This window comes from Macaca fascicularis, chromosome 8 (genome assembly GCF_037993035.2).
Source record: "Macaca fascicularis isolate 582-1 chromosome 8, T2T-MFA8v1.1".
In the NCBI taxonomy this organism is placed as follows: Eukaryota; Metazoa; Chordata; class Mammalia; order Primates; family Cercopithecidae; genus Macaca; species Macaca fascicularis.
In genome coordinates this window covers 147,589,285-147,609,333 of record NC_088382.1, presented here as the reverse complement: position 1 = coordinate 147,609,333, position 20,049 = coordinate 147,589,285, and positions in this window count along the sequence as shown.

Sequence of the window (20,049 nt, the reverse complement as noted above, 5' to 3'; positions counted from 1 at the left end):
CTCTGGGTCTCTTCAGAAAAACTGGGCAGGTCCACAATAGGAGATGGTGTCTCTTAGAAGGAGGTAGCCTGAAGGAGGGTGGGGACATGACCCAGTTAAGCTGTAAACAACATCAGAGTGGCTCAGCATCACTCATGACATGCAAGTTTACTCTATTAGGCAAGAGAGAAAGTCAGACTGCTGTCATGGAATAAAGCAAAAGGACTTTGAAACAGAAGAGGAAGGAAGGAGAAAAACACACAGGCAGTCTGGGAACAGTGAGTTGGTTTTCTTTCCTCGAATGTGCTGATTTTCTGGAAATTAATCAGAGGCCAGCCTCTGCAGTCTGCACTGATACATGTTGAGAAAGTCAGTAGAAAAAAATAATTTTGGATGAGGGTGGATCCTCTGAGAACCTTGGAGGTTTATTCACACAGCACCACACATCGTAGAACTACTGTGTGCAGTGTCTCTCAGGGTTTTTCCCCTGGCCCTGCTGTTCAGTTAATCCAGGATTTCACCTGCATCACCTCACCAGTATTTCTCAACAGTAATGTGATCAAACAGAAAGAAGGGATGAAATGGAGGAGAGAAAGGACCCTCATCCCCTCACCTGACAGTGAGCTCTCTGCCTGTGGCCTTAGTCCTAAGTGTTCTTCATTCTTGCTGGGCAAGAAGAAGGTTATGTTTGAGTTGGATTAAACTTGATGCTGTGGATATCTAAGGAGTGGTATATCTGCTTAGGAGACAGAAAGGTGAAAAATTCTAAATATCAGTGCCATGGCTCAAAGCCCTAAGCCCATTCCATGGCATCAGATGTGGGAAACATCATTGTTTAAGAACATTTTATTATTTTTGCTTTTTGAGATGGAGTCTTGCTTGGTGGCCCAGGCTGGAGTACTCACTGAAACCTTTACCTCCTGGGTTCAAGCTATCCTCCCTTCTCAGCCTCCCAAGTAGCTGGAATTATAAGAGTGCACCACCAGGCCTAGAGAGTTTTTGTATTTTTAGTAGAGATGGGGTTTTGCCATGTCAGCCAGGTTGGTCTCGAACTCCTGGCCTCAAGTGATCCCCTAGCCTTGGCCTCCCAAAGTGCTGGAATTACGGCCATGAGCCACCATGCCCAGTCTCTAAGAACTTTCCCTAAACAAATTAATTGCAATCATCCCTCAGTATCCATGGGGATTGGATCCAAGACCCCCACAGATACCAAGATCCATAGATGCTCAAGTCATGGATATAAAACGGAATAATATTTGCATATAAACCAAGCACATCTTCTGCTACACTTTAACACATCTCTAGATTGCTTTTAATAACTGACATAATGTAAATGCTATTTAAATAGTACTTATATTGTATTGTTTAGGGAATAATAACAATAAAAAAATCTGTACATGTTCAGTACAGATGTAATCATCCATTTTTTTTTCAAATATTTTTGATCTGTGGCTGGCTGGTCGAAATCATAACAAGGAACCCACAGACACGGAAGACCAGCTGTATAGCCCAAATGATCCTGAATTACATAGAACTCTCATATGGTTTGGCTCTGTGTCCACACCCAAATCTCACCTTGAATTGTACTCCCATAATTCCCATGTGTTGTGGGAGGGACCTGGTGGGAGATAACAGAATCATGGGGGTGGTTTCCCCCATACTGTTCTTGTGATAGTGAGTAAGTCTCACAAGATCTGATGGTTTTATCAGGGGTTTCTGCTTTTACATCTTCCTCATTCTCTTTTTGTCTGCTGTCATCCAGGTAAGACAGGACTTGCTCCTACTTGCATTCTTCCATGATTGTGAGGCTTTGCCAGACACATGGAACCATAAGTCCAATTAAACTTCTTTCTTTTGTAAATTGCCCAGGCTCAGGTATGTCTTTATCAGCAGCACGAAAATGGACTACTAATATATTAGTCAGTTTTCCTGCTGCTGATAAAGACACACTTGTGACTGGGAAGAAAAAGAAGTTTAATTGGACTTACAGTTCTATATGGTTAAGGAGGCCTCAGAATCATGGTGGAGGTAGAAGGCACTTCTTAACATGGTGGTGACAAGAGAAAATGAGGAGGAAGCAAAAGCTTAAACCCCTGATAAATCCATCAGATCTTGTAAGGCTTATTCACTATCACAAGAATAGCACAGGGAAAGATTGGCTCCCATTATTTAATTATCTCCCCTTGGGTTCCTCCCACAATACATGGGGATACTGGGAGATATAATTCAAGTTGAGATTTGAATGGGGACACAGCCAAACCTAATCATTCTGCCTCTGGCTCCTCCAAATCTCATGTCCTCACATATCTAAACAAATTATGCCTTCCCAACAGTCCCCCAAAACCTTAACTCATTTCAGCATTAACCCAAAAGTCCATAGTCCAAAGTCTTATCTGAGACAAGGCAAGTCCCTTCCAACTATTAGCCGGTAAAATCAAAAGCAAGCTAGTTACTTCCTAGACACAATGGGGGTACAGGTATTGGGTAAGTACAGCTATTCCCAATGGGAGAAATTAGCCAAAACAAAGGGATTACAGGGCCCATACAAGTCTGAAATCCAGCAGGGCAGTCAAATTTTAAAGCTTCAAAATGATCTCCTTTGACTCCATGTCTGGCATCCAGGTCATGCTAATGCAAAAGGTCAGTTCCCATGGCCTTGGGCAGCTCTACCTCTGTGGCTTTGCAGGGTTCAACCTCCCTCCTGGCTGCTTTCATGGGCTGGCATTAAGTGTCTGTGGATTTTCCAGGCTCATGGTGCAAGCTATTAGTGGATCTACCACTCTGGGGTCTGGAGGTTGGTGGCCCTCTTCTCACAGCTCCACTAGACAGTGCAAGGACTCTGTGTGGGGGCTCCAACCCCATATTCCCCTTCAGCACTGCCCTAGCAGAGGTTCTCAATGAGGGCCCTACCCCTGCAGCAAACTTTTGCCTGGGCATCTAGGCATTTCCATACATCTTCTGAAATCTAGGCAGAGGTTCCCAAATCTCAGTACTTGACTTCTGCACATCCACAGGCTCAACATCTGATGGAAACTGTCAAAACCTGGGGATTCTACCCTCTGAAGCCACAGCCCAAGGTATATGTTGGCCCCTTTCAGCCAAGTCTGGAGTGGCTGGGACACATGGCACCAAGTCCCTAGGCTGCACACAGCATGGGGACCCTGGGCTCGGCCCACAAAACCACTTTTTCCTCCTGAACCTCCAGGCCTATGATGGGAGGGGCTGCCATAAAGGTCTCTGACATGGCCTGGATACATTTTCCCTGGTGTCTTGGGGATTAACATTAGACTCCTTGTTACTTAAGCATAATTCTTCAGCTGGCTTGAATTTCTCAGCAGAAAATGAATTTTTCTTTTCTACTGCATTGTGAAGCTGCAAATTTTCTGAACCTTTACACTTTTTTTCCCTTTTAAAGTAAAATGCTTTTTAACAGCACCCGTCACATTTTGAATGCTTTCCTGCTTAGAAATTTCTTCCACCAGATACCCTAAATCATATCCCTCAAGTTCAAATTTCCATAAATCTCGAGGGCAGTGGCAAAATTCCACCAGTCTCTTGGCTAAAATATAACAAGAGTCACCTTTGCTCTAGTTTCCAACAAGTTCCTCATCTCCATCTGAGACGACCTCAGCCTGGACTTTACTGTTCATATCACTATCAGCATTTTTGTCAAAGCCACTCAACAAGTCTCTAGGATGTTCCAACCTTTCCCACATTTTCCTGTCTTCTTCTGATCCCTCCAAACTGTTCCAAACTCTGCCTGTTACCCAGTTCCAAAGTCACGTCCACATTTTCAGGTATCTTTTCAGCAACACCCCACTCTACTGGTACCAATTTACTGTATTAGTCCATTTTCATGCTGCTGATAAAGACATAACCAAGACTGGGAAGAAAAAGAGGTTTAACTGAACTTACAGTTCCACATGGCTGGAGATGCCTCAGAATCATGGCGGGAGGCAAAAGGCACTTCTTACATGGTGGTGGCAAGAAAAAATGAGGAAGCAAAAGTAGAAACCTCTAATAAACCCATGAGATCTTGTGAGACTTATTCACTATCACGAGAGCAGTATGAGAAAGACTAGCCCCTATAATTTAATTAACTCCCCCTGGATCCATCCCATAACACTTGAGAATTCTGGGAGATACAGTTCAAGTTGAGATTTGAATGGGGGAAACAGTCAAACCATATCATACAACCTCCTATCTGCAGCTGAAAAAGGACACATAACCTGAAGAAACAACATTACAAACAAAGAGTTTACACTACAGTTATTTAATTATTTCAATTTCCTCCTAAGAATCAGAAAATCCAGCTCCAAACTCTTTTTCCCCTCTTGGTCATGATCACTTGGAAAAGATACTTAACTTTTTCCTTCTTCCCCTACCAATCTATTATTTCTAGGAAACAGGAATAATACTTAGCTCAGACGGATATTATAGTCAATAAGTAAATCTATTTGAACAATTGGTAACACCATTTGGTTTGGGTTTTTTTGTTGTTGTTCTTTCTCTTTCTGGTAAATAATTGTAATGATGATTCTATAGATAATTATTGCCTAGACTACTAATTAAGCTTGTGGTGGTCAAGAGTTACTCACTATTCATTCAAAAACACTGAGAGAAAAAAAATTTTCATACAAATCACCCGAGTCTATAGCTCCTGAGGGCCAATTACATAGGGAAGTATGAGGAAAAGAATACAGGCTTGGGATCAATTGTTGAGCCAGAAAATCAACAGGCTCTGGCACCAGGGCTAAGATATTTGGAGCATTATCTCCAGAAATCCATCCACACGCTAATACACAGATTCACATTGGCTCAGCTGCATTAAATAGTGAATAGAAACAATTACAAAACCAAATTATAGGGGGGATGAACATAGAGAGATGATGAAGAAAGAGAGAGAAAAAAGAAAAGCTAAACAAAACCCCCCACAAAACCCCAAATTCCCATTCAAAACTAGCTTGCAAATAAGATTACAAAACACACAAAATCCAATATTAAAGCAGGTGACATAGTCAGTAATTCGATCACAAATATATTTTAGTCAGATAAAATATGTTTGAGGTATTCAAAAATATAGATTATAACTTCCATTTAGAAAAGGACACAAAATCAGGCAAAAATTAAATATAATTGCAAGGATAGGAAAACATAATTCAAGGGGAAAAAGCCAGCAAAATAAAATATACAATAGAGAGGAAAGCAGTAGACTTCCAAAACACAGTTGGAGAGAAAAGTGGTGAACTGACAGATGTCACTGATGAAGTCATTCAAAGCCTAGCAGAGAGACAATCAGATGGAAATTTAAAATATCACTTAAATGAGATGGAAAGATAGTTTCAGAGGCTGAAATGGGCATCAAATACTGTCAGCAGAGAATAGAAGAGAAGCAAGAATTGAAGAGATCATGGCTAAATCATTTCCAGAATTTAACGTAGAAGGGGAGTTGTACATAAGAAATGGTGGCCACAGAAATTGACAAATTATCAGAAAAACAAATCCAGTTATGCATTAGGTATACAGACATAAAATATACACATATGCATAAAATATACACACTATGACCAAATAAGGTATATTCCAGCAATGCAATAATAGTTTAACATTATAAAAATGCACTGACATAATTCACTATATCACATTTTAAATTATATATTCATTTTAACAGATGCAGAAAAATAATTTGAGAAAATAAAATTCTCATCTATGGTTTAAATAATAAATGTTCAAAAGTTAGAAGAATTTTATTTGCAGTCAGAAACACCAAAGTTCCCTATTACCATTTCTAGTCAATACCATTGAGAAGCCCAAGCCAATGAAATAAGAAAAGTAAACTTATCAAAAAATGGAAAAGAAATAGATTAAAAACTCTTTTACTTAAGGATGACATAACCTAGAAACAATTACAATTAATAACAACATTCAATAAGATTTCTAGATATAAAATTTATATATCAAATATTCAATAGTCCAGTAAAACCCAAATAGAAAACATAAAAAATGAAAATTTAACAGAAAGGAAAAACAAGAAAGAACAAAAGAACAGACAGCAAACTTCTACTTGTGATAGCAACAAGAATTATAATGTACACAGAAATCAACCTACCAAAATATATTAAAAATGTCTATGAAAAAATGTTGCAAAGTTATTTGAAGGGCATTAAGTACTGGGATAGAGAAGGCAATTAAGTTGTCGTATTAACTGCCACTATTTTAATGCCAAGAACAGAGATGACAAAACGACAATTTTCAGGAGGATCCCTAACAAAAATTTGCCACCCCGCTCAAACTGCAATGACTTGATTCTATTGAGAAACACTGATCTAAATAAATGCAAAAATAACTCACATCCATTAATGCAAATAATAAAGAAGACTCAATATCCTAAAGATGCAAATTTTCTCCAGGTTAATCTTATCTCAATTCAAAGAAGGGGAAAAGTTTTTATGCCATGTTTTGTCATAGAAGTGATTTACTAAGACTTCTTGTTTCATTATTATTTCCTTATTTCTTATTTAACAGCTTGTATTAGTCCCTTCTTACATTACTGTAAGGACATACCTGAGACTGGCTAATTTATAATGAAAAGAAATTTAATTAACTTATAGTTATGCATGGCTGGGAAGGCCTCATGAAACTTATGGTTGTGGCAGAAATGGAAGCAAAAACTTCTTTCTTCACATGGCAGCAGGAGAGAGAAGTGCCAAGGAAAGGTTTGCCCCTTATAAAACCAGGAGATCTTGTGAGAAGACACACACGATCATGAAAACAGGAGCATGGGGGTAACCACCCCCATAATTCAATTACTTTCTACCAGATCCCTCGATGGACAAGTAGGGATTATGGGGACTATAATTTAACATGAGATTTGGGTGGGGACACAGCCAAACCATATCATTTCACCCCTTTCGCCTCCCAAATCTCATGTACTCACCTTTCAAAACACAATAATGGCTTTCCAACAGTCCCCCAAAGTCTTAATTCATTCCAGCATTAATCCAAAAGTCCCAGTCCAAAGTCTCATCTGAGACAAGGCAAGTCTCTTCCACCTATGAGCCTGTAAAATCAAAAGAAATTTAGTTACTTCCAAGACACCATGAAGTACAGGCATTGGGTAAATTCAGCCATTCCAAATGGGAGAAATTGGTCAAAACAATGGGGTTACAGGGCCCATGCAAGTCTGAAATCTAATAGGGCAGTCATTAAATTTTAAAGTTCCAAAATGTTCTCCTCTGACTCCATGTCTCACATCCAGGTCATGCTCATGTAAGAGATGGGCTCCTAAGGCATTGGGCAGCTGTGCCTCTGTGGCTTTGCAGGGCACAGTCCCCCTCCTAGCTGCTTTCCTGGGCTGGCATTAAGTGCCTATGGCTTCTTCAGGTGCACAGTGCAAGCTGTCAGTGGATCTCCCATTTTGGGGTCTGAAGGATAGTGGCCCTCCTCTCACAGGTTCATTAAGTAGTGCCCCAGTGGGAACTCTGTGTGTGGGCTCTGACCCCACATTTCCCTGCCACACTGCCCTAGCAGAGGCTCTCCATGAAGGCTTTGTCCCTGCAGCAAACTTCTGCCTGAACACCCAGACATTTCTATACATCCTCTGAAATCTAGGCAGAGATTCTCAAATCTCAATTCTTGACTTTTGTGCGACCACAGGCTGAACACCACATGGAAGCTGCCAAGGCTTGGAGCTTGAACCCTCTGAAGCCAAGGACTGAGCTGTACCTTGGCCCCTTTTATCCATGGCTGGAGTGACTGGGATGCAGGACACCAAGTCCCTAGGGTGCACACAGCAGGGGGCCCCTGGGCCTGCCCAGGAAACCATTTTTCCCTCCTAGGCCTCTGGGCCTGTGGTGGGAGGGACTGCTCAGAAGGTCTCTGACATGCCCTGGAGACATTTTCCCCATTGTCTTGGTGATTAACATTAGGCTCTTTGTTACTTATGCAAATTTCTGCAGTAGGCTTCAATTTCTCCCCAGAAAATTGGTTATTCTTTTCTATCACATTGCCAGGCTACAAACTTTTCAAACTTTTATGCTCTGCTTCCTCTTGAACACTTTGCCACTAAGTATTTATTCTGCCAGATATCCTAAATCATCTCTGTCAAGTTCAAAGTTCCACAGATCTCTAGGGCAGGAGCAAAATGCCACTAGTCTCTGCATAGCAAGAGTGACCTTTGCTTCAGTTCCCAAGAAGTTCCTCATCTCCATCTGAGACCACCTTAACCTAGACTTTATTATTCATGTCAATATCAGCACTTTGGTCAAAGCCATTCAATAAGTCCCTAGAAAGTTCCAAACTTTTCCACATTTTCCTGTTTTCTTCTGAGCCCTCCAAACTGTTCCAACTTCTGCTTGTTACCCAGTTGCAAAGTCACTTCCACATGTTTGGGTATCCTTACAGCAGTGCCCCACTCCATTGGTACCAATTTACTGTATTAGTACATTCCTCATGCTGCTATAAGGACATACCTGAGACTGGTTAACTTCTAAAGAAAAGAGGTTTAATTGATTCATAATTCCACATGGCTGGGAAGGCCTTGGGAAACTTACAGTCATTGTGGGAGGGAAGAAAACATGCCCTTCTTTACATGACAGCAGAGCAGGAAAGAGAATTGCCAAGCAAAGGGGGAAAAGCCCCTATTAAAACCATCAAATCTCGTGAGAACTCACTCACTATCATAAGAAAAGCAGCATAGGTGTAACTGCCTCCATGATTCAATTACCTTCCACCAAGTCCCTCCCAAGACATCTGGGGATTATGGGAACTACAATTCAAGATAAGATTTGGGTGGGGACACAGCCAAATCATATCACAACTTTATCATAAAAAGGGATTTTCTTTTGTAATTCAATGCTAAAATACCAAAGAATAGAGAAAGGTGGATATTTGTTCGAGATGTCTAAGTTGGTATCTGAATGCAGTCAACCTTGCAGACATATAATAATAAAAATGCAAATGGTTTAAGGCTATCAGTTAGGTTTTGATAGTTGCATAGTCAGATTGCTTTTCTGTCCATTGATTACTTGTATGACTAGTTATTCTCACATAGGAAACTTTGGTTTGTTTTAATTTAATTACAAAAAACTCTGTACATATTTGCTATTTAAACACTAATGTAATAAGAAAACTGGGTACCTTATTTTTTCAAGCACATAGGAAAACATTTAAAAAATCACACTAGAAAGTTTTCATTTGTTTCATACAATTTAAATAGGAGGAAAAGACAGCCAATTTATTTTAACAGATTATTATATTCTAATGGTCTAGCGCAGTTTTGTATGCATTTGGGCACAAAGAACACTGAATCTTGCAGATTTTAGTATAAAATAATTGCTTTCAAAAAACTTAATAAATGGTAAGAAGTCACTGGAAATAAAATATTTGGGTAAAAAGATGATTATTTGCAAGGCGTTATGCCCTTTTTGCTGCCTTTCCTCGTTTTCATCTATGCTGGCCTCATTTCTGTGCCCTCTCCAGCTGAGAAAATGAAGGGGTTGGATTTTACAGACAAATGAGGTACAGAGAACAAGAGTAGAGAAATTGATTGAAGATGTAATGTGCCCAAAACTCCACATACATTATATTATTTTACTTTCTTAACTGCTTCAGGTAGGCATTATTATTCCTTTTAGTGGTTGAGGAAATTCTATCCACCAGCATCTAGTTAATGAAAGACTTAGCCACAATTTGAAACCATTCCTAATATTGATATTCAAATCCACACCCATTTATTCCACTTAGGCATATTAGAAGATCCATTGGTTCCTGAATGTAAAGATGTGGTTAGTTCCACTAGCCTGTCTCTTCTTGAATTACCTGAATTTGCAGATTTCAATTACCAGAGACTGCAAAATAAGATTGTATTTCCTTTTCTGTTTGAGTTTCAATTGCTTGAAGGCAGCAGTGCAGTTCTTTTATCAATATTTGCAAGTGTTCCTGAGCCCTCATAGTGCTTGTATATTCCAAACAGTCATCCTGACTGCTCCTCATTGCCTGGGTCAGTAGTTCGGCATGAAGTCATAGATCTTGGATCCAGCTGGGACAATCCGCTGCTTACAGAGCTTGCTCTATAACTCCGCTCAGGTTGCGCCTGTTCTCTGAGGCACACATCAGCATGGGAACAGGTACTTAACTTCTTTTTCCGATTTTATTTAAGAACAGGACACAAACTCACAATCTGAGTACTTACTTTGATGTAACAGAAATGGATATTAACCCAAAGTAGATAGTGAACTAAACATAGCTGTTCTCAAGTCCACAAGCCCAATCTCCTTCATGGACATCTTTGCCATGATTGCTGCTGTTTCACTTTTGCCAAAGTCAGTCTCCCGATCTGGCCCCTGCTCCAAAGCAGAGGAAGCAGCTCACATCCGCAAAGTGGAAATCCTCTTAAATATGCTTCTGTCCTCTAGAAGTCGATCCAAATATTCCTAAAGTCTGGAAATATTAATCAGGCCCCCACTCACCTACTGCTGTATCTAAAGGCCAACTGCACTCCATTTTCTTCCAGATATGCATTTTTCTCCGAATAATTGAGAGTGACAATGCAGCTCTCTTCAGAGTATTCCATATTCAGCCCTTAGAAGCCTGGGCACTGGCCCTAGACCCTTAATAAGAAAGCTGTATCCCATTGCAGTGATCTGTCCACTGGTATCATGATGAGGGTTTAGGTTATTGAATATAGAATGAGATCACATTTAGTTCAGAAATGATCTATTTCTTTTCTTTTTTTTTTTCTTTTTTGACAATACAGCTTCATTTTGTTTTTCACAGCCCCTTTTCCATGTTGAGTAAAGATCAGGTCCACTTTTCTCTCTTGCTGTCTGCAGGGTTCCCACTGTCAATCACTTGCAAACAACTACTTAAACAAGAAAAAGAAAAAAATAAGAGAGTAAAACCGAAGTACAATCTAAATGTAGACTAAAGAAAGTGTCATTTTAATTAAAATATTCCATGAATATGCACCTCTGTTAAAGGCTGCCAAATCAACATCTTTACTATTGAAGACAGTAGTTTAGTTCCAGGATTCCAGAGCAACTTAATCCTGTTTCCTACTAAAGAGGTCCCTTGCTCTTTGGTCAGCTTAGCTGATTTTCTTAATCAAAAGGAAAAGCTGAATTTAAAGGGGAAGTATGAACTATCACTCTTATCAAGAAAATTGCTCTATGAACAATTTTAGAGAATTTTTTTTTTCCTTTTTGAGATAAGGTCTCACTCTGTCACCCAAATGGGAGTGTAGTGATGCAATCACAGCTCACTGCAACCTCGACCTCCCAGGCTCAAGCAATCCTCCCACCTCAGCCTCCTGAGTATCTGGGACTAAAGGCATGTACCACATTGCCCGGCTAAGTGTTTGTATTTTTTGTAGAGATGCGGTTTTGCCATGTTGCCTAGGCTGGTCTCGAACTCCCGGACTCAAGCCATCCTCCTGCCTCGACCTCCCCAAAGTGCTGGGATTAAAGGCATGAGCAACCGTGACCGACCAACAATTTTTAAGTTAATTCATTCTACAAATATGAATTGAATCCATGCCTATTATGTACTCTGGATTACTCCAATAATGTGTGACAGATAGTGAAAGCAAAAGCCAAGAGCCCCTATGCCTAGGAGCTTACATTCTAATAAGAAAAAAAGAATTAAAATAGAAGAGGACACTATGTCCAACAATTTCACTCTTCCAACATGTTCATGAAGAACTCAAAGCAGGTGCTCAAACAAATACTTGTACATGAATATTCATGGCAATGCTGTTAACAATATCCAAAAGTGTAGACATACCAAATGCCTGTGGGATGAATGGGTAAATAAAACATGTTATAGCCATATAATTAAATAGCATCCAGACATAAGAAGAATGCAATATTGATACATTCTACAGCACGAATGAATCTTGAAACATTATGCTCAGTGAAAGCAGAACACACGCAAAACTTCATATATTTTAGGATTAAATTTTTATGAAATATTGAGAATAGAGCAATTTATAAAGGCAGAAAGCAGAGTTCTGGTTGCCAGGGGCTGGTGCAGTGGAGAATGGGGAGTGACTGCTTGATTGGTGATGCAGTGGAAATATTTTGGCACTTGATAGAGCTGGTGATTATATAACATCATGAATTTACTAAATACCGCTGAATTTTGTACCATAACGTGGTTAATGTTATGTTATGTGAATTGTACCTCAATTATTAGAAAAAATACACAAACGTGCTGTGATTGCTACCAAACAAATGACCACTTGTTTGATAGCAATCGTGTGGGTTTTTCTCCTAATGCTTGAGGTTAAGGAAGGCCTGTCTGAAGGGGTAGCATTTCAGCTGAGGTGGGAATGATTAGAAGAATCAAATCATATGAAGATTTCGGGAAAGACCTTTCTAAACATGGAATTGTCAGTGCAGAGTCATTAGGGAGGAAAGGGAGACGCCCAGTGTGGCTAAGGCCAGAAAAGCAAAAGGGAGGGTAGTGAGTGATGAGGCTAAGAGGAGAACCATTGGGTGCTTTCTGGGCCCAAAGTTTGGCTTTTATTCTAAATAAATAGAAATTTAAGCCAAAAATGTGTGTATATTTGATACCAACTGTTAGGTGCATTTTAGAGTTGTTACAACATGAAATAACGCGTTTACTGGAAAATTGAATACAATATATTTTAAAAAGAATATTCTGTACTTTGTGGAGAAAAGAATAGGGGAGAATGTGCAAAAATAAAAGCAAGAAGAGTTAATATACACTCCTGGGCTGACCCCATAATCACAGCAGTGTTGGTCTAGAATGTGGCTAATGGAGGAGGGTGGACCACAACCCTCCCCGTGGGAGGAACTGTCCCTGTCCGTCTGCATTCACTGTGGTCTGCACACGGACTGGCGGACTGACGGGGTAATAGCACAGCTGTCAATTTTACTATGATTTCGATCGAGCAGAATAAACACAACAATAAACCTGTCAGAATAGACTTAGAACAACTATATGATGATCTTGAAATGAGGTAGGGCAGGAGTGAGCCTGCAGATAAAACCACAAATGCTGTCAATAATCTAACATACAGAGGGTTACCATTTAAGACCGTTATCATTTCTTTTTTATGTCTCACATCTTTGCCTTTCACTTTTAACTTTACTTAAGCCACAGGGCCCCTTCTACTACCACCACCTATCCTGCACATATTTCTTCATACTATTTCTAGATTTTCTTTCAAATCATTAACGAAAGGTTAACTTTAAGGCTATATGTCAGCTTCGGATTTACAAGGGTAGTCATTTCAACTGCTCTTTGTTATTTAAAATTAACAACTCAGTTTTGACCATGAGAATTTTAGTCAATTTCATGGACATGGGAATGAACAAAAAATTATGCGACAAGAGCACAGGAAAGAAGTCTATACTCCATCCAAGTTAATAGAACTCGTCTTTGTTATCTGCTACTTGGCAAAAATACCGGTGAAGTGCCATGAAGAACACAATTAATATCTTAGGTTGTAATGAACATAATTTTTTCATGTACATACCCAAAGAGTAAAATTTTCTGCACTTTGCTGATATGACTTATCTTTTAAATGTAGTTTATGACTCCAGACCTGTGCTCAGATATCTTATTGTAATTAAGAAACCCACCTCCTCCTTACTCTACTTTGAAAATAAAATCAAGTAATGAAATGTGAAATATAATGCATATGATATAGAAATGGACATTTTAAAAGGTGACTATGCCATATAAAATAGTGCTCCAGAAGAAAATTTATAGTCATTGAACACCTATTACTTGGAAAATAATTTGTGTGTGGCATATTATTAATTTTGACAACAAAATTCTAAAATAGTTCTCACAATGCCAGTTTTGCAATTGTGGAAACTGGGGTTCAGGGGCCCTAACTGATTTTCCAAGTCTCACTGAGACTAAGTAAGAACAGAGGAATTGAGATTTTGGTCTGTGCAAATCCCAAGTCTTAGAGTTTCTTCTAAGATACCTTTTCTCTCTCTGTTTGATGCATATTGCTATAGACTGAATTGTGTCCCCCAAATTCCATATGCTGAAGCCCTAACCACCAATGTGACTATATTTAGAAATAGGGACTTTTTAAAGAGGTAATTAAAGTTGGATGAAGTCATAAGGGTGAGATTCCAGTTCAATAGGATTGGTGTCCTTACAAGAAGAGGAAGAATACTAGAACTCTAACTGCATACACACAGAAGAAAGGCTTTGTGAGGACACAACAAATACGTGGCTGTCTCTCACACAGGAGGACAGCCCTCACCCTAACCCAATCTGCTGGACCTTGATCTTGGACTTCTAGCCTCTAGGACAGTGAGGAATAAATGTCTATTGTTTAAGCCACACAGTTTGTTTTATTTTGTTATGGCAGTACTAACAGTCTCGTACATGTATACAACTCTGTTTTCCGCCCCAGATGTCAAAAACCAAGGGTTGCTCAAAAGTTCCATGAAATACTCCTTCAGATATCAGAAAATACTTGATTACTATTTGTTAAATTAGTTAATGTATTATTATTTAAGCTACAGAAATATAATTTTAGCAGTCTTTTTAAAATTTTGTGTCCGGAGCAGGAATTAAAAATGATTTTTCTAAATAACTCTACAGCGCATTATACTTTTACTTTTGTTTTCTGATTTTCACCATCGCCTTGAAAAGCAGCTAAAATTTATCTCCACTTTGCAAGTTTGGTAAGTGAGGTTTGGAGAGCTTCAGTTACAAGCTGGCAGCTCCTGACTCCAATTCCTGATATTGTTACACCCCTACGGCTTCCTGCATATACCTTCTCAGGGGAGCTGGGCTATCACTCAATGTTTCTCGTGTAGGTCCACAATAATGATGAGAAAAGGGAGATTAATTTCCAAAATGGTTTGATGACTTCCTGCCATGACAGCTGTTAAATCTGTTGTTCAGCTATGGGCATCCGATGATGGCACCACTAATCTTTATTTCTAGCATTCCCTTTCCTGCTCTTGTTCTCTAAAAATGAGTTTGTGAAGCTCATAAGAATTCTCAGGTAATATTAAATTCTTAAGTGAACTTCTCAGACTTTTTTGTAGTTTCTCCAATTTAAATCCAATACTGAGTAGATATAGCTCTATTAAGGATAACTTCACTCTATTTTAGTAAAGGAATAATAAACAAACATAGAGAATATCCTGTATATACAACCTTGCATAATGGTCTATGATGCTTAGTTATTAATACATGAGTAGACATATTTATAAGTATGTATAAGCTACTAGTATATTGTATGTTAAATAATAATTAGCATCAGAGTATTCAGAGTTTATTCCTGAATATGCTATGAAGTAACTTGATTTACGTAAATGTATTGAATCATCTCGATATTCTCTGTGTCTTATATAGTCCCTGACACACAGTTCACAATTAATAATGTCTGTTGCGGATTTTGGTTTTAATCTATAAAATGGGAATGGTAAGAGCTGCAAAGTTTTTAAAGAGTGAAATAAGACAATACATGAGATATATAAACTACTTCTATTCTAAGGCATATATTTATAATTGCTTTTCTTAAAATAGATGATGTGATTAAAATATAAAACATTAAAAAGAAAGAAGTGAAAATCTCATTAAAAACAAAAAGCAAGATTTTCCCTACCTAGTATTGGAATATGGGGCACCAGGGCTCAAAGTTATTACTACATAATGAACAAGATTTATTGTAAAGGAAACCTCAATTAACATTAGATTATTGGATGACTGGTTTGTAGGCACTAAAATTAGGTATGCTATTATAAAGGATTCACATATAGAATACCTGATTCCTTTAATAAAAAAAAAAAAAGGCTTTGTAGAGCCTTTGCGAATAGTAGTAAATGTTTTTGTGTGGATTGTTGGGAGAGCAGGTTGATGAGATTGGTTGCAGTCAGGCAGAGGGAGGCCTTAAGTGCCATATTCAGGACCTTGGACTAATGCTGTATTTAAAGGGGGAATTAATGGAAGATTTTAAGCAGAGGCCTGATTGCCTGGGTTTTTGTTTGTTTGTTTGTTTGTTTGTTTTGACAGAGGCTTGCTCTATCCCCCAGGCTGGAGTACAGTGGCAAGATGTCTGCTCACTGCAACCTCCACCTCCTGGGTTCAAGGAATTCTCATGCCTCAGCCTCCCGAATAGCTGGGATTACAGGTGCCCACCACCATGCCTGGCTAATTGTTGTATTTTTGGTAGAGATAGGTTTTCACCACGTTGGCCAGGCTGGTCTCGAGCTCCTGACCTCAGGTGATCCACCAACCTTGGCCTCCAGAAGTGCTGGGATTACAGGCGTGAGCCACTGCTCCTGTTTTGCTATCCGAAGGAGAGGGGACAGCTTCTCTTTTGCCTTGTCAAACTGCATTTCAAAAAATGAAGATAATGTAAGAAATGGAGAATAGAATTTATGGTGTTATGCTGGAGACCTGCAGCAGATTGAAAACACTCATGGTCTGAGGCAGGAAGAGTGGACTCCAGAGAATAGGGCACTGAAAAAAGACTGAGCAGATACCAACGATAGTGCCCCTACTCTCTTCAGGAAGGTGGATTCCTAAGAAGAAATGCTGGTACAGTATGAGTTTCCTCAATGAAACATGTATTAGTCAGTTCTCATACTACTATAAAAAACTGCTCAAGACTGGATAGTTTATAAAGGAAAGGAGTTTAACTGACTCACAATTCCATAGGGCTGGAGAGGCCTCAGGAAACTTATAATTATGGCAGAAGGGGAAGCACACACATTCTTCTTCACATGGCAGCAGGAAGGAGAAGTGCTGAGCAAAGTGGAAAATTACCTTTATAAAACTATCAGATCTCATGAGAACTCATTCACTATCACAAGAATAGCATTAGGGTAACTGCCCCCATGATTCAATTATCTCTCACTGGGTCCCTTCCACGACACATGGGGATTATGGGAACTACAATTCAAGATGAGATTTGGGTGAGGACAGAGCTGCTCCATATCATTCCACCTCAGGCACCTCCCAAATCTCATGTCCTCACATTTCAAAGCAAAATTATGCCCTTCCAACACTCCCCCAAAGGCTTAACTCATTCTTGCATTAACTCAAGAGCTCAAGTCCAAAGTCTCATCTGAGACCAGGCAAGTTCCTTCCACCTATGAGCCTACAAAAACAAAAGCCAGTTAGTTACTTCCTAGATTCAATGGGAGTACAGACACTGAGTAAATACACCCATTCCAAGTGGGAGAAATTGGCCAAAACAAAGCAGTTATAAGCCCCATGCAAGTTCAAAGTCCAATAGGGCAGTCATTAAACATTAAAGTTCCAAAATGATCTCCTTTGACTCCATGTCTCACATCCAAATCACACTAATTCAAGTAGTGGGGTCCCACAGCCTTTGGCAGCTATGCCTCTGTGGCTTTACAGGATACAACCACATTCCCAGCTGCTTTCATGGGCTGGTGTTGAGTGTCTTTTCAGGTGCATGGTGCAAGCTGTTGGTGGATGTTCCATTCTGGGGGCTGGAGAATGCTGGCACTCTTCTCACAGCTCCACTAAGCAGTGCTCCATTGGGGACTCTGTGTGGGGGCTTCAAATCCACACTTCCTAACTTCAATGCCCTAGCAGAGATTCTCCCTGAGGCCTCTGCCCCTGCAGCAAACTTCTGCCTGGACATCCAGGCATTTCTACCCATCCTCTGAAATCTAGGCAGAGGCTCCTAAACCTCAATTCTTGACTTCTGTGCACCTGCAGGCCCAATACCACATGTAAGCCACCAAGGGTTGGGGCTTGCACACTTTGAAGCAATGAACTGAGCTGTATATTGGCCCCTTTTAGCCACAACTGGGATGCAGGGCATCAAGTCCTGAGAATACACACAGCAGCAAGGCCCTGGGCCTGGCCCATGAAACCATTTTTTCCTCCTAGGACTCAGGTCTGTGATGGAAGGGGCTTCCACAAAGGTCTCTGACATGCCCAGGAGACATTTTCCCTTTTGTATTTGTGTTTAACATTGGGCTCCTTGTTACTTATGCAAATTTCTACAGCGAGCTTGAATTTTTCTCCGGAAAATAGGAGTTTCTTTTCTCTAGCATCGTCAGGTTGCAAAATTAACAAACTTGTATGCTGTGCTTTCTCTTGAAATTTATGCCACCTAGAAATGTCTTCTACCAAATACCCTAAATCATCTCTCTCAGGCTCAAAGTTCTACAGATGTTTGCCCCTGGCAGGAGTAAAACACTGTCAGTCTCTTTGCTAAAGCATAACAAGAGTAATCTTTGCTCCAGTTCTCCAAAGGTTCCTCATGTCTTCTGAGACCACTTCAACTGGGACGTCATTGTCCATATCACCTTCAGCATTTTGGTCAAAGCCAGTCTCTGGGAAGTTTCAAACTTTCCCACATTTTTCTGTCTTCTTCTGAGTCTTCCTAACTGTTTCCGTCTCTGCCTGTTATCCAGTTCCAAAGTTGCTTCCACATTTTTGGGTATCTTTGCAGCAGCACCCCGCTCTCTGTAGTACCAATGTACTGTATTAGTCCATTTTCATGCTGCTCTAAAGAACTGCCTGAAACTGGATAATTTGTAAAGCAAAAAGGTTCAACTGACTCACAGTTCCACAGGGCTGGGGAACCCTAAGTAAAATTACAATCAGGGCAGAAGGGGAAGGAAACATGTCCTTCTTCACATGGTGGCAGTAAGGAGAAGTGCCAAGCAAAGGGGGAGAAGTCCCTTATATAATCATCAGATCTTGTGAGAACCCACTATCAGGAGAACAACATGGGGGTAATCGCCCCCATGTCTCAGTTATATTCCACTGGGTCCCTCCCATGACACATGGGGATTATGGGAACTACAATTCATTTTGAGATTTAAATGGGGACACAGCCAAGCCATGTCAGAACTGTTACTTCAGGTCTCCTGAAGACATTAGAAATATTTAAGTCATCTTTGGATCAGCAATTTCGGGGGTTACTTAAAATTAAATAAGAGATGACTACAGAATTATGAATATAGGACAGTGAACCTTCTTCCAACATGGAGAATAACATTTCTTATTATCCTATCTGCACATAATTTCTGAGGCACCCTGGGATGTTACATGTTAGTCATCTGGAAACATTTTCTTTCAAGGTTACCTGCCAAATTAATCTGTCTTGCAGGATCCCAGGTGGTCCTGGCAGTGGGCTTTGTGTGCCCAGCAGTACAGAGCTATGTTGGATGGCAGGGTTAATGTGAAGTGACCATGCTGAGGGGAACCCCTGGGATGCATCCAGATGGAGAGCAGCACAGCTCCACCTCTGCTCCTGGGATTGATACATTGTTAACCTGCAAATGGACCAGGTGCTCCCTGATCACTGAGAAAATCCCTCTCAATCATGGAAGTGCACCACCAACAAAGAAACTCTTTCCTCCTGTCCAAATGAGCTCCAGTGCCCATATGTGGGCATTAGGCGAGTATTCTTCACAAATAATTGACTGGATTAAAAGAATATTTCAGGACATGGCAAAATGTTCATATACAGTGTGGAAAAAAGGTAGCATTTATATCTGTTTGTTAATAAAGCATTTTGAAGTTCATTGCTTTGAAAATAAACGAACACTATAAAAGGCATTACAGAATTGTTCAGTCTTCTAAACAGAAGAAAGTACTGCCTGTGTACCATGAGTTGGGATGTTTCTGAGAGTTTAGGACTGTATTTTATTCATTTTTTGTGTCCCAGAATAATTAAGATTTCATTAATAGGCAATTTTTGTTGTTGTTGTTCTGTTTTGTTTTTCTGGTCAATTAGTTCTTCTGCTCTTCAGAACAACTGTTTTAAACCGTCTTAGCTTACTTTGAATTTCTGAAATCCATCTACCTTTTCTCTACACTTTGAGAAAATAATCTTGTTTCTAATTGTGGAGGGAAAAGATCTGTTAAGTATACCACTAAGTCTAGGCTCCTCCTCTTTATTTCTGCTCTAAAAGTATTCTTCATTGAACAGCTTTATTGAGGTATAATTGGAATATGATAAGCTGCACATATCTAAAGTGTAGAATTTGATACACTTTATTATATGTATACAACTGTAAAGCCACAACTAAAATGAAGAAAGTTAATATATCCACCGCTTACAAAAGTTTGCATATA